General features: G+C 43.5%; 1 protein-coding gene across 4 annotated transcripts in view; it reads right to left on the reverse strand.

The window, feature by feature from the left end:
* Positions 1-13,170, reverse strand: part of THSD4 (thrombospondin type 1 domain containing 4) — a 551,036-nt gene that overhangs the window by 465,574 nt on the left and 72,292 nt on the right. Inside the window, exon 2 of one of the 4 annotated variants that reach the window (XM_023654491.2) lies at positions 1,097-1,174. The exons of the other annotated variants lie outside the window; for them this stretch is intronic. The gene's annotated coding sequence lies outside the window, so the exon portion shown is untranslated. The remainder of the gene's footprint in view (positions 1-1,096; positions 1,175-13,170) is intronic. 4 annotated transcript variants of the gene reach the window in all.

Genomic DNA, 13,170 nt, shown 5'->3' on the forward strand with positions numbered 1-13,170 from the left:
ACAACTGAGGTTCAGAGACTGTGACCCGCCCCACTCATGGTGCTGCAGCCGGGTTTGGACTCAGCTCCCAGTACCTGCAGCTCCAGCACTCCCTGCTCTCTCCCAGCAGACAACTACTCTTGCACTTCTGGATCCTTCTCCTGGAATGTCCTTCCTACCCGTCAGACACTGAGCGACACTATGACTTTCCATAGAATGTGGGTTTTCACTGAACCTCGGGCTTTCATCTGAAGTGCAAAAATGCCTCCAGACTACCTTGACTTTTGTTTGTTTTAGATCTTGGGTTTTGGCAGCATTATTCAGCCCAAGAACTCTAAGACCTTTTACAGTTGCCCTTCTCCTCTGTCCCCACAGTACCCCTGAGCAGTGAGAAGCTCCAGGGATTGTGTTCCCCTTTGTATGAACAAACCTGAGAAGCCTGAACTCCTTCGTAACCACAGGGAAATGAGAGATGGAGCTAAGATTACCTCAGAGGGTGGCTGTGAGGACTTGACAAGGAACCCCCCCACGCCCCGCCATGAAGTGCCTGAGGTAAGTGCTCACTAAGTGTTGGCCGTTGCTGTAGTTGGCAGTGTAGTCACTAAAAGCGAGGGCTCAGCTCTTAGATAGAGTCTTTGCTTCCAGTAATCAGTCCCCCTGAAGCCACGGGGCTTGTTTCATTGAGGCCACTTTCCTTGTACAGAGTGGTCTCTGGGTGACCTTTATAGCTTAAGGTGGGTTCCTGAAGGTTCAGGGAGTAACTGAGGCAGGATGAGTGACAGAGCTGAGGGAACCGAGGGAGCAAGCAAGTATCTAACCAGACGGTTGGGCTCAGAGCTGGATGTCAGACCACCAGGCTACAGGAGCCATGGTCAAAGAGCTAGGGCGAGAGGTCAGTGGCAATGTGGGGTGGAGCCAGCAGGAGATGGGGTCAGAGTAAGGGCAAGACAGAAGGTTCTCTGACAGCAGGGCTGCAGTTCCTTACAGCCACTGTGTGGGCAGCAGGAGGAGGGGGAATGAGAGCACGAAGCAAGTGCATTCAACTCAACACTACTAAATTGGGGACCCAGGAGCTATTTGCCTGCTTATAAATATAAAACAAAACAAACAAACTAACCGGCTTTTGTTCTTTCTTTTCCTTCCTCACATGTCCTGATTTATTAATATCAAACTGATGGCGGATTCACTGAGGTGGCTGGAAAAAAAAGTGCCAGATCAGACTACAGTCTTGACATATAAAGTAATGCCTGAAGTGTGTGTAGTGGGTTGAATGGTGGCCCTCTTCAAAAAATATGTCCGTGCCCTAACCCCCAGAACTTGTGAATATGACCTTACTTGGAAAAAGGGTGATTGCAGATGTAATTAAGTTAAGGATCTTAAGATGAGATCCTCCTGGATTTTCCGGGTGGGCCCTAAATCCAATGGCAAGTGTCCTCATAAGACACAGAAGAGAAGACACAGACACAGAGGAGAAGCCATGCGACCACTGAGGCAGAGGCTGGAGTGACGCAGCCACAAGCAGGAATGCCGGGAGCCACCACAAGCTGAAAGAAGCAAGGAAGGATTTTCCTCTGTGACTGGAAGGAGGGTGGCCCTAGAAACACCTTGATTTTGAGCTTCAGGCCTCCAGAACTCTGAGGGAGTAAATTTCTGTTGTTTCAAGCCACCAAGTTTGTGGTAATTTGTTACAGCCACCCTAGGGATCTAACACCCTGGGTGTCAGACTCTGAGGTAAACCTCAGAGGACTCTTCTGCATAAAGTATCTGTATTATTCCTTTTTAGATGAGAAGAACTCTGCACTTAGAGAGACAAAGTGACAAGCCTGGGGTCCCAGAGCTGGTAGGTTGCAGAATAGGGATTGGCCCAGAGTCTGGCTCCAAACCCTGCTCTTATCCGCTGTGTTACTCTCTCTTCCTGCCCCTTGATGCCTTTCTTACCCTAATGGCTGCTAGGTCGGGCCCAGGTCAAGACCAGGCCCAGCTCCGAGAGCCTTCCTTTTCCTCCCTATGGTTTGAATTCCAGGCACGCAATATTTCAATATTTTCTTTATTCTCTCATGAATCTTTTTGTACAGAAACATTTGGTCCCTGTGGGACTAACACAGTGTTGGTACTTCCAGGACAAGGAAGAAAAGTGGACATGTATTTGCCAAGCACCCTCTCTGGGTCCAGCACGGGGCAGACAGCTCACGTGCACAGGGACGGGCTCTATGGCATGGGCACCACTAGCTTCAGGTTACACCTTTCAGGACCCCTCAGGCCACTGTGGGAGGCCAGTGTTAATTTGACCCTTTTACAAGGCAGAAACCGAGGCCCCAAAAGGCTGTATGACTTGCCCAGAGTCGCAGGCTCGTGAGGGGTACAGACAGGACTAAAACTGAGGAATCCTGGCTCCTACTCTAGTGTCCTTTTTTTTTGCCTGCAGTATGTTGCCTTCCTGGCTGTGTTGTTGGTGAAAAACAGAAGAGTGAAATGAGTAGAAATAAATCCATTTTGATAGTTCTAGTAGAAGGATAATCAGGATAAACCAGCAAAGGCAGAAGTCTGTTTCTGGCACAGTTAGGGATTTCAGTGATCCACCCCCTCCTGATTTCTCATTAACACAGATAACTTAGGCACTGTCTCTAATATTTGGATTAGACATGCCGCTATCCTAAAAATCCACTTCCTAGAACTAATCCCACCCTTAATTTCCTATTGCCAAATTTGGCAGGGTCCCTGGAGAAAGAAAACATGAAACCACATTCCATCCTATTCTATTCATAAGAATTCTCTATTATAGTTGAATTATGGCGAGTGACTTGAAATTCCATCTCAGTCCCCATGGTGAGAATCTGAGGACATGCTCCAGAATTGTGTTTTCATAGTACACAGCCAGAAACAAACAAACGAAAAAACAGAAGAACAGAGAGGAAGGAAGGAAGGAAATACAGAGAAAGAGAAAGGAAGGAAGGAAAATCAAAGGAAAAATAAAGGGAGGAGGGCTTCGGATGTCAGCCTCCTTATGCATCAGCCTCCCATCCTCCCTCCACAGCTTCCCAACCCTCCGAATGACCCTGCTCCCTCCTCCTTTCCTGATTGGCGGCAAGATGGGAAAACTTCCAAGTGTTCTGAGACATAATATTCCTAACATTAGGACTAGCTAAGAGGACCTCTGTTAGTCAGTGACAAACAGCAAAATCAAAGAATAAATCACAGTAAGAGACAAAAACAAATAGTGGAAACTCAAAGCCTTGTAAGCTGCCAGAACATTGCCGCTTCCTCAATACACAGAGGACATATAAAGACTGAAGCAGAAAACCTGAGGTGCTTCTCAAGTGCACCCTGAACTGCTAATTTTCCTCATTTATAAAGAGGTCTAATAAATCCGTAAGAAAAAGCCAAAAAACCCAATGGAAATAGGGACAAAGGGCATGAACGGGTAGTTTGCAGTTGTTATGAACTGAATGTTTCTGTCCCCCTTAAAATCCATATGCTGAGGCCCTAACGCCCACTGTGCTGGTACCTGGAGTCAGGGCCTTTGGAGGTTAATTAGATTTAGACGATGTTATGTGGTTGGAACCCCCATGATGGTATTAGAGTCCTTATTAGAAGAGGAAGAAGGACCAGAGCTCTCTCATGTGAGGACATAGCAAGAAGCCAGCCATCTACAAACCAGGAGGAGAGCCCTCACTGGGGAACCCAAGCTGACAGCATCTTGATCTTGGATTTCCCAAACTCCAGAACTGTGAGAAATAAATTCACCCAGTCTATGGTATTTTGTTATGGCAGCCTGATCTGCCTAATATAACAGGAAAATAAACACAATATATGAAAACTGTTTAACATCACATATAATCAAACAAATGTAAAATAAAACAACAGAATTCCATTTTATACCCATTAGATTGGTAAAGATTATAAAGTTTGACAATACTGCTTTGGCAAGAATGTTCAGCGCTAATGGGAGTCTAAATTGAGGCAACTTCTTTGGAGGGAACTTTGCAATACCTATCAAAATTTTAAATGCACATATCCTTTAGCCTGGGAGCTTTACTTTTAGTAGTTGACCCTATAGATACACTCAAAACTAGTGCGTAAAGTTGTGTATATAAAAACTTTCACTGCATCATTTTTTGTAAGAACAAAACCAAAAAAAATTGGAAACAACCTAAATGTCCCTGAATAGGAGCTTGGTTAAACAAAATCTAGTCTGTCCAAACAATGCAATGCAATTTACCTGGTAGAGTAAGGTAGACTTATGTCTGTTAAAGTGGATAGCTCTCCATAATATATTAATTGGTGAAGAAAAAAAAAACAACCTAGAGGTAGAAGAGTATACAGAGAATAACTATTTGTAGATATCTCTCTTTAAGCATTAGGTTGAAGCATAAATAATTACTGATATGTTACCATTTTTGATCTACGAAAATGCAACTTCATGATTCATAGTTTCAAATGACTCACATGATTCAACCTAATATGAGTAGTTCCCTGACCCTGGCAATGGAAATAGCCCAGTTAAAAAATCTTTCCCCACCAAACTGGGCAGCATGAATGAAAAAGCAGAACACAGTGTGGCCTCCTCATCCACCTACCACCTCCGTCATACAACTAGCTGGTTGCCCCAGGGGCTCACCTAACAGCTTGGAGCAGCTGGCAGGCCACAGCTATCAGCAGATGTTTAACAAATGACACCAACACCAACCACCATTTATTTAGTAGAGAATATTAGCAAAGGGCTAAGTGCTTTATATGTATTATCTAACTTAATCCTCAAAAGAGCTACATGAAGAGAAAGAAGAGCTGTTTAAGACTAACAAAAGCATCCCTTATATGCCTGAACTACTTTAACACAAGCCCTACATCTGATACTCACAGGATTTCATCCTGATTTCAACGATTTTTACTTTCACTTTGCAGATGTGGTCACTGAGGTACAGAGTGTTCCGGTGGATGAAGCATGGACTTTGAAAATACATATAAGAGACAAAATAATGCAAATCTGACTGTTGTTAGGTAGATGAAATGAAATAACAAAGTAAAGCATCAAACGCACTGCCAGTCACCCAGCAGGAACATAAGAGACCTGCATTTCATCCCTTCCCTGGGAAACATGTCACCAATCAAAATTAGAATGTGTAAGAAGCAGATCCACCCCTCGAACCAAACCGGTGCTCTCTCCATTCCACTGGAGGTTTTAAAGAATAGGGCCAGGGTGGGTGTAGGCGTAAGATAACAGAACTAAAAGAGAAGCTTTTTCAAAGTACAAATACCCTGTTATGCCCCTTCTTCCAGAGATTATGATATGTCCAGCCTGGGGTGAGGCTAGGGTCAAGGGAGATGAGTGTATTTTGGATGAAGCGCTCCAAATCTTCTAACATCCCCTTCGTCATATAAAAACGACTGCTAGATATTATGGTGCCTCTCTAAACAGGCACTGTGGGGCATGAGTCAGGGAGCAGAAAAAAGGGAAGGCACTCAGAGATGTCAGAGAATCAGGGTAGTCACATCCCTGTTTCACTCAACTTGGGTCGTGTAAAAGAAGAGACTGGCAGAGCTAGAGGGGAAACTGAAATCCCCCAAAGATTTTGGGTTTGGAGCTAGATGCTGTTACTACTGACACTTTGGGGTTGGTTGTATGGAAATTAAAATTAGGCAGGGAAATTCATGTAAACGTATATTAATGGGAAGATGTGTGTGTAGGGCAGCCTGGCAATCATTTTTCTTTCTCTGGGTCCTTTAGGAAATCATTCTTCCACACTGGATAAAGTGTGGTGAGAATGTATTCAGGGGCCCTGCCTGCTGAAGCCAAGGTAGGCAATGTGGGCCAGTTGGACACTCCCTCCCTGCAATGTGAATCTCTAGTAGAGTGACCAAGAGACTAGAAATGGCTTTGGGTCCTTTGTTCCAGTAGCAGCTCCCCTGACCCCACTGTTTATGCTCTAAGAACATTCCTGTTGCTCTCTGGCCTGCTTCAATGCCCACCTGCTTCCTAGGTTGGTTTGACTAAAGTCCCTACTACTCATGTTAATTTCTGTTGCTTGCAGTAAAGAACCCTAAATGATATCTAAATGATTGCAAATATTACAATATACACATAAAGTATGGTGACCAAGATAATGTGAAATAAGCCAAGCCAGGTCTGCCTTTGGCACAGGACTTGAGGGGAGAGAAAGCAGTGACTGGGATGATCAAAGGTGGTCTGGACTTGGCAGAAGCCTCGGATTGAGGGAGTCCAGGGCTGGAGAATTCATATAGAGACAGTAGCTGGCCACAGTCAGCATAACTAGAGAAGCAAGGTCTCCATGAAACAGGATGGGCTGAGTGAATGAGAGGTTCAAGGGTCAGACAGCAAGTGAGTTTAGAGAAGAGTAGGAGAAGCAACAATCAGAGCGATTGTGTCTGTTTTATTTCATCATAATCCTTTTAAGGGGGATGAACATATAAGACCAAAATAGAAGGACGGTCAAGCAAATTAGAGCTTAATTACTCAATGAAATATCACAATCGTGAACAATACAGAGCAATATGGAAATAATTTTGTAACATAATATTAAGTGAAAAATGCCAAATACAATCTTGTAACTATACCATGATCATAATAATGTAAAGATTCTGTTGGCATATGAACAAAGCCTAGAAGGGGACATGGAAAAATGAAAACATAAGATCTGTTACTGAAGGTAGACCCAGGACAGTTTTCTTGTAATTTAAAAAAGTTCGGTCATGGTTACAATATTCTTGCTAGATAAATAAAAATAAATACATTAAATGGAGCAAGATGCAGAACAGATTGTGGGAGGTGGGAGGCACCAAGTAAACCAAGAGTTGGTGGCAGTCCTTGTCACAGAAAACCCTGGGAATTTCTCTTGCCACCAGTAAATCTGTAACTAGGAACAGCTCTAAATGTTTTCAATGTATTTGGTTTTGGTACTAATGTGAAATCATGTAAGATTTCACTGGTTTCTAATTTTCTTTCTACAAAATTAAACCCACCATCTGTTCTTCATAGAAAATGAGTCACATGCAAAGCCTGAAATTCTAAAGTCTCATTCTAGGAAAGACTGGAAAAAGTAGGTTTGGTTTTAGCCACATAACCAAGTCAACACCCTAAAGCAAACATTACAAAAATACACCTTGGAGTTTGAGCCTAGAGAGCAAAGTTTTGGAAAGCTGAGAGCAAAGGAGAGCAGGAACTTAGAGCTGGCAGCTCAGCTAGGACATTTGTTACCTGGGACCCTGTGCAGGGGCCCGGGGAGGTCATATATCTTGATAAAGAGGCTCCAAACTCAAACCAGATCTAAACCACCATGATGGTTTCTCCGAAAGACGAATTCAACCTTATATCTTAATCACTTATCTTGACTCTGATACAACACACTCCAAAGGCCCAAAATCTTACCTCTTAGCATTAATGTCAAAGCCAGCAGCTGTAAAATGAATGCATTTCAGGAACAGTTAAAAGGACGCATTTGCACAAAACTGTTAACAAAGGAGGAGGAATGAGTGGAGGCCAAGGGAGAGAGAGAGAAATGTGGAAAAGGACCAAGCCTTTGCTAAAGCATGAGCCATATAAAGAAAAAAAACCACTGACATGCAGCCATGTGAAAGCTAAGCAGGTGGGAATTTGGTTGCCCTGCAAATTCCAGCTCTGTCTGCTGGGCCCCTAGGTTCTCTCTCAATACCTGTGTCCTCCCAGTTGGTGAATTCTTGTGGTAATAAATGATCTCAGATACATCAAACTCTACCATATTCATCCACATATATGGTATTGAGTATATACTCTGACACAAACACTGGAGAACAACACAGACATACCCTTGTCCTCCTATTCCTAGTCCTGTGTTGTTTCTCCACGTGTGACCCACAGGGTACCTGCCACACAATCAACCTCACATCTACTTGAGACATGTAGATTCCTGGCTCCTACATCAAACCTAGAGAATAAGAACCTCTGGGGTGGAGCCCAGCAATATGCATTTTCAATAAGCTTCCTCAGTGATTTGAATGCATCCTCTGGTTGAAGAAATCACTGGCCGCTGGAGAGCTCTAGGTGAGATTCGAAGAGGAAAGCACTCAACTGAACTTACCTTTCAGGCTTTGGACCTTGACCATATGCTGCTACTTCCTTAACCTCAAAATGCTCTAGCCACATTATTTTATTACCCTCAACTTCCCTGCATTTTTGACCTACCCCTTCTACTTCTGCCATTCAAGTTGAGGCCAAATCGGAGTTTATCATGTGAGACAGGAAAACATTCATGTTACATGGGATCCAGGCTAAGCAGACTCCATTTGAAATATACTTTTAACAAAAGAGGTCTAGCAGCAACAGGAACTGATGAAAGATGAAAGAAGAGGGAAGACTCGTGAGAAACCCTTGACTGGCCCCTGTGTTCCAGTCCCAAGTCTGCTGTTACTCCCTTCCTGCTTTGCGGCAGGTCAGTCTATGGCTCTGGACCTCAGTTTCCATGACAGGAAAGTGAGCTGGCTGGAACTGATTAGGGCCGTGGTCCCTTCCCGTGCTAATAGGCTCTCATTTTTCCTGGAAGAGCACTGACATTCCTTGCCACATATTGATTTGCTTTGAGTCCCACAAGAGAGACAGGCAATCCCACAGGTTGTGCCCAGGCTTCCCCACTGCCAGCAAAGAGCAGGCTTTAAGCATAGAAGATCCTCCCTAAACACAGTGCAAAGTAGGCCCGGATGCATTTCCATGATATTCAAATACAGGACCCAGCCAAAATGATGGAATGAGGTAAATATTTGGATGTGATCTGCATAATCGGAAACACTCCCCCTTCTGAAATTGACCTGACTCTTTCATCATCAGCCACATGGAAATCATCCTCAGTTATAACTAAAAAATAACACAGAGCATGTGTCTGGGTACTGAGTCCGCCCTGTGTGGCTGCACAGCTACTCGGGAAACAGAAGCAGATGTCTCTGTGTGCAATGCCTGGGTGTGTTCTTGTGTTCGGTGGCTAGTCCATTTGGCCTTGTGCTCTCAACAGCAATTGCCTATCTGCAACCCAAGCCAACCAGGACAGTCAAAATAATGAGTAATTCACACAATAAACAGTGCCAGCTGATGGACCCAGAGGTTGACTGGGGAAACAGTCACCTTCTAGCAGAGAATTCTGTCTGGTGATTTGGCCATCTACCTCTGGATCAATATCCAGCACTCTTCAGGAAGCAGCTGGAACCAGCAGGCTCCTGAAAGACAGTCAATTCAAAAGCATTGCCATGGAACATGTAAGCATCCAGTGCCAAGCGCATCATAGGTGTTCTATACTTTGCTGAACGAAGGAGGCTACAAATGAATTGAGATGGGATGCTATCCAGATTCCCTGCCTCAGTCCTTCCTTTGCCCACTCAGGCCGCCTCTTGTCACCAAAGCTATGTTCTAGAAATCCAGTCCTACTGTGTTACTCTCTTGCTTACCAATGTCTCTTGAGTTCCCACTCTCCAAAACATGAGCTCCAAACTCATTCTCTGCCATGGCCTTTAATAATCTGGCCCCACCTTTCCTTTCCAGCTTCAACTCTACCTCTGCTCTCCCTCACCCCCAATGCTCACACTGTGCATGAAGCAGGACGTGCCCTTTCTCCCCTCCTGCCTTCACCCTGCTATTCTCTCAGCTCAAATGCTCTCCCCCTTCTCTCCTTCTCCTGTGCCTCTGAACTCCTACTCAGCTCCAAAGACCTTTCCCATCTAGGTCAAATGCTCTTTCTCCGATGCACCAGGGCCATTAACCATATCCCTCTCCATAGCACTTACCACCTGGCACTATAATTATCTGTGTACACAACGGTCTCCCAACAACACTGTGAGCTCCCCAAGGCAGGGATTTTGTCTTATTTATCTTTGCGTTCCATATACTCTAACAGTACCTCATACATAGTCTGTCATCTGGCAGGCCCTCAGGAAATATTTGATGGATGGATGAATGAGCATATGGATGAATGAAGGACAAATGTACCAACTTCTTGGTTTCTTGCCCATTTGCTTTGTTAAATGTGAAACACCTACTCTCTCTGTAGCAGCACATGTCATGGCTGTTCAGCTACTTGGCTAGTGATCTCTGATGCCTCTACTGTTTTCCTTGCTCCGTGTGCCTAAATGAAAAGAGGCTGACAATCCAAAAGACAGTTCTCCTGTCCTTTTAAAGTAATGCACTCAGTATTTGATCCCCTGATTACCTCCTGTTTGTTGACACTTTCTCTCTCCTTGACTCCAGGACACCATCCTGTCCTGGTTTTCTTCCTAAACTTCTAGCTGTCTTCTCTTCTATCTGTCTAGTTCTTCAGTATGCTTGCTTCTCCTCTTCTATCTGCTCTTCAGATGTTAGGGTTCCATTCTTGGCCTTCCAATCTTATCCAAACCTTCTCACAGGGAAATACTATAGCATCAGCAATGATCTTCAGGTTGATGTCTCCCTTATTAATGGGCAGCCCCAAACTCTCTCCCAAGCACCAGATTTATATCCCTAATAACCAACTAGACATTTCCAACAGAATGACACATGGGCTTTTCATATTCAACATGTCGCCTAACCAGGACTTGAACACCTCATCCTCTGAACGCTAATCTTCTGGTTCATCCAGAAGTGATCCCATCCCCTACTCCCCTCCTCCAACTGGACACAAAATTCTGCCACTTTTACCTCAGAAATATCTGTGGACTTTCCCTTTTTCTCCATTCTCATGGTCCATGGTTGGGTCAAGGCCTCACTCCCATTTGTCCTTATCTGGTCTCTATCCATCCAACCCTCACATTCCCCACCTCCAGAATTACATTCTTAAAAATCACATAATCCAAGTCCCATGTTTATTGACATCCCTGGGCTCCCCTCTGCCTCTAAGACTAAATCCAGTCCCCTAGCCTGACTCACAAGGCCCTTCACTCTTTGGCCTCTACCTAGCCCTGCGGCCTCCCCTTCTAGCACTTCCCTATTCTTAACTTCTCACATGACCACACCAAGCTTTTACGCCACTCTGTGCCTCATACAACCCATGTGACTGGCTCAAAAGCTCTCCCTCGTCCCCAGCCTTATTTCACCTGATAAATTTCTGCTCACCCTTCAAGACCTACTGAATGTTATGTGCCCTCTTTGCCAACTACCCTGACTCCCCAGGCAAGGACAGTTGCTCTGTCCCTTAGCCATCCACAGCATTTTGAACACACTTCACTATATTCTACTATAATTTCTGTTTTCATGTGTCTTACACCCCAAGGTGTGAGACAAAACCAGGTATAAATTTTTTATGCTTATCAACAAATGCAGTAAGTACAAAACTGAAAACCAAAAAAGATTCAAATTAACAATATTAATTTCACGTGATGGATGGCTAATGACTAAATAGACATTGTTGGGTGCAATTGTAGAATAGTCTTTAAAGTTTCACCTTTTGATGAGATTCTCTTGAACTTGAGCACAACAGATCGTCATTTGAGTTATTTTTTCCTTCTGAAAAATGAACTTGTTTTAAACCACCAATCCATTATTTTGAAGAGCCAATCTATAACACTAAAATAATTTTAAATGCCACTTGATGAAAAAAAATTCACCTCTATTTACCACCATACTTACTGCCAATGTGCTAGTGTGAGCTGGGTCACAAAAGACAGAACCTGTACAACACAGCTGAAGGTGGACATGGTTGTGACCTCTGCAGGACAGGCAGGGTCTTTGGAGGTTGGTACCCTATGAGGTATCTCAAAATTGCCACCTTTTATGGATTAAAAATTTAAAAATCTTTTTTTCACTAAAATGGAGGTATTCAGTTAATAAACTGTCATTCAGATTATCCAGAACAGACTTATATTAATATTTTTAGGTTATCATCAAATTGAAAATTCTAAACTAAAACAAGAAATCTAATTTAAGTTGCTAACCATCAAGAATATACTCAAGACACCAAGGGGCTATGGGTCCTCTGCTTATAAAACACTGTTTTAACTTTTAAAGAAAAATTACAGACGAGGCTCAGAGCCAGAATTGGACCTCAGGTTGGGCTGATTCCAAAACTCAGACTCTTCTCTCTGCCTCATGGTGTTTAATTCTCCAGAATGCTGTGAAGCCCAAATACTGGGTACTAAAGGGCTTCATAGGCCATAATGTCCTGTACAATCACTAGTTTAAGGCTTGGTTACTATTATTTATATATGTAAAAGAAAAATACTTTAGAAAAAGAGCTGGCATATTTTAGGAAATGCACATCTTGCACAATACAATGTTTCTTTAAGGAAATAATAATTATATCAGTTCTTCCCATATATTTATCAGGTTACAACTCAAGCCTGATATTATTTGGTTAAGGAGGTGAAGATATTATTTACATGCTCCATGGGAGCAGGTCACAGCAGTAGGTGAGTAGAAAGCTAGGCCTCTCCAACAAAGGAAAAGACACTGATTATCAGGGCCCAGGTGCAAATACAATTAGAAAAACTCTGTTTACTCAGGAGTACCCTTGAGCAGCCATCCTTGGAAGAGGTGCAACAATTTGGGATGCAAACAAATTATCCCACTGTATCATTTCCAAAGTCCGAATTCCCTGGTTGTGCTTTTGAGATCCTTCCAATCACATCTAACAACGTATAAAATCTATCTCCCCATGTTTAAACAGTATTTCTTTGATTCTTGAAGAAAGAGAGCCAATTAACGTCAACTAAGCTCCTACCACATGCCAGGCACTTTACTAACCTCCTTCATTTAATTCTCAAAGCTGGCTCCTCCTTCCCAATCAGACCTTAATTCAAATGTCGCCTCCTCACAGATGTTAGCTCAGGGACACTCTTCCTCAAGCAAAAAGAGGAAGATTCGCAACAGATGTTAGCTCAGGGCCAGTCTTCCTCACACACACACACACACACACACACACACAAAAGTGTAAAAAAAAATGTCGCCTCCTCAAAGAGGCTTCCCTGGCCACACCATCTAAAGCAGTGAGTGCACATGAGTGCACACGTACACACATATACACACACACTGTCACCATCACATTGCCCTGTTTCATTTTCCTCATAGCAGTTCTGACAGCCTGAAATGCTCTTATTTGCTTATTTATATATTGTCTGTTCCTCCCATCTGGAATAGAAACACCTCATTATATGTGAGGATCTTTTTCTCTTATTCACCTCTATTCTCAGCCCCTATAACAGAGCCTGGCACATAGCAGACTCTCAATGGTTGTTGAATGAATACAC

Source organism: Equus caballus, chromosome 1 (genome assembly GCF_041296265.1).
Source record: "Equus caballus isolate H_3958 breed thoroughbred chromosome 1, TB-T2T, whole genome shotgun sequence".
NCBI classification, from domain to species: domain Eukaryota; kingdom Metazoa; phylum Chordata; class Mammalia; order Perissodactyla; family Equidae; genus Equus; species Equus caballus.